This window comes from Diuraphis noxia, unplaced genomic scaffold (genome assembly GCF_037042655.1).
Source record: "Diuraphis noxia isolate RWA-SAM2 unplaced genomic scaffold, SU_Dnox_SAM2 contig0001, whole genome shotgun sequence".
Classification (NCBI taxonomy): Eukaryota; Metazoa; Arthropoda; class Insecta; order Hemiptera; family Aphididae; genus Diuraphis; species Diuraphis noxia.
This window is the reverse complement of record NW_028301711.1, coordinates 437,764-440,792: the sequence shown is the minus strand read 5'-3', so window position 1 is coordinate 440,792 and position 3,029 is coordinate 437,764. Positions and strand designations below refer to the sequence as shown.

At 31.0% G+C, this 3,029-nt stretch overlaps 1 pseudogene; it reads left to right on the top strand.

Moving 5' to 3' along the window:
* Window positions 1-1,236: 1,236 nt before the first annotated feature.
* On the top strand, window positions 1,237-2,491 carry LOC149059116 (uncharacterized; annotated as a pseudogene).
* The last annotated feature ends 538 nt before the right edge of the window (window positions 2,492-3,029 follow it).

Sequence of the window (3,029 nt, the reverse complement as noted above, 5' to 3'; positions counted from 1 at the left end):
CGATTCGCGCCGACACAAAAAATATAATAATTTTACGGCGATTTGCGCTTGTAGCATAAGAAGAAAAGCTGTGTTTATCGTTTACACACTGGAACTGGACTAGCTTGGTTGGGCGGCCGTGCTAATTAAGTCGGCACAGGCGAACCGGCGGCGACCGATAACGCGTTTACTTAATCTACATATTATGTAATAATTCACAATCACATAATTAATACAAAAATATACACTACGAAAATAAACTACAATTATATGGTGACTGTTTGCGTGTGTGTGTGTTGGTCGGCGGCGAGATATTCATGTACTCTTTACATAGGTACCTACCAAATTATATTACATCTTGGCGTCGACACTTACCTTACCTTACCTAACCAATACCATCAAATACCTGCCTTGGTTATTAGCAGTATACAATATATAGGTATACCGTATAAAATTAACACGTTTATTTTAATTAATAATAACTAATTATTTATTAACTTAATCGGACTAATGTTTTACCTTAAACCTTTTCTGTGATGACCTCTTTAATTTAAAAAAAATTGCACGACGATTAAATAAGTAGTTCCGGAGTTTATCTCGAACAAAAAAAAGCGACTTCATTTTATATAGTAGTATATGTATAGATATAGATATAGATATACATAGATTATCTTTTTAAGTATAAACAAATATTTTAATAAATATATTTGACCATAATATTATACATAATATATAATAATAATACAATATGAATATCTTATTTTTCTACGCAAAATATATACACATTTAATATAATACCAATAAAAACATAAATAGGCATAATATTTATCTAAAGATCTTAATAAACTATTACAAACGCCAGTGTATATACATCTTACTATTACTATTATTTCATGCTACACAAAAGAACGTTGTGTATTATTAATATAACTGAGAGCTCTATATCATATTTATTTTTGATTTTATATATATGTATATAATAATGTATATATATATATATATGTATGTAGTACTAGAGTTTGACACCTACCTCATTTTATTAAAGTATATTTTTAAAAAATCGTATTTTCTATATGATAAACACTTTTTTTTTAAATTCTTAATTTTTCTTCGAGTATTTTTACTAAAAAAAAAAAAAAAACGTTTATATTTAAACAACAATTTATCTTTTCTATCTCATTCAATACTTTTATAGATGTTCAAGCTGTGACATGCATTTCTATAACGTTTAGCAATACAATGGTAATTTTTTTTTCAGTTCAATCTTGCAATGGTCATAAGCGCCCAAATCATACGGAAAATTCGAACGAAGCAGCAAATGCTAAAAAGACACGCATGAGCATCGTCAAGACACGAGGATTCATTAAGACAGGCACATTGTTATCGAATAAAATCAATTGGTATTACCTGAAAAATACAGATAATTTTACCAACTACAGAACATTTTTAGAATCAATAAAAAAAGACTTAATAGAAATACTAAAATCACTATCAACAAAACAACCAATTAAATATAATCTGAAATTAGAAGCAACATATCAACGCCCCATCGTAGAAAATTCAGCAGAGAATAGAGCATTTAAGTTAAGACATCAGCTAAGGAACTGTTTATGGATACAGATATCGAAGCTAAAATTAATCAAGATTTTATCAACCTTTTGCTCGAAGAAGAAATGTATACTTCTAAAGGAAGCGGATTTACGTTACAATCAATAGATGGTTTACTGTTAGGAGTATATAGTTATTCGCCTATGGGTGGTTCGTCTTATATAACACTTACAGAGGACATTAAAAATAAAAAAGCAATTATCAATCCTCAAAACTTGGACCAACAGTGCTTCAAGTGGGCAATCCTAGCAAGACACGTTTCAGGTAAGGTTAAAAACCAAGTGGCTGAAAATTATACATCGCTCGAGGAAAAATATAATTTTTCTGGTTTAACATTCCCAACACCTGTGAGGGAGATAAAAACATTTGAAAAAAATAATCCGAAAATATCAGTCAACGTTTAAGGATTAAAAAAAGAAAAGAATAAGAAACATATTGTTTATCCACTTAAGGTTGTGGATAAAGAAACAAAATATCATTCTGATCTCTTACTAATTACTGATGGTAATAAAAGCCACTACACCTACATTTCTAACCTTTCGAGGCTTTTGAGATTACAAAACACATCACACACCGAAAATGTTGTATTTTGCAAAGGATGTTTTACCAGTTTCGACAATATACATACAAAATATAAGTTAAAAGGTCAGGTGGGGCTTGAACAGCAAAAGTTGATATGTGGTGTACACAAGCCAATTCTGCCTAAGATGCCTGAGCCCGGTACATTATTACAGTTCGATGGATGGAGTAACGCTTAAAGACATCCGTTCGCGATATATGCCGATTTCTAGACACTCCTTGTTAAATGTGAAGAAATCAAAGGCAAGAAAACAGCAGCTTTTCAAAAGCACGATTCAATGAGCTATGGAGTTTTCGTAAAGGCTTCAGAAAACGTCCACATTGATTTGCTTGAGAAATATGAGATACCAACATTACCTATTATTTATCGCGGAAGCGAGTCACACCAGGATGTAGCCAAGCATTTCGTTAATGAAGTGACAGACATCGCGAGAAGAGTTCAAGATTTACTTAAAACAAATAAACCCATCATAATGACAGAAGAAGAGCAAATAGCACATGTATTTAAAAGTACATGCAATCTATGTGATTGTATTTTTTCTATCAAAAACCAAAAAGTAGATTATTTAGAGAAGAAAATTTTAGACAAACTTTATGCAATACTTGCAACCTGAAGCTCCAAAAGCCTAACTTTGTACTGTGCTTTCTACACAATTTGTCTGCTTACGAAACACATTTCATCGTAACCGAACTCGGAAATGACACTAAATCAATCTCAGTGATTCCGAAAAGCGAAGAAAAATACATTTCATTTTCAAAACACGTTATCAACAACTTTTGAATTCTATTCATAGACTCTTGTCGATTCATGAAATCAAAATTATCAACACTCGCAGAAAATTTATTGACATTAGGTTTTGAGA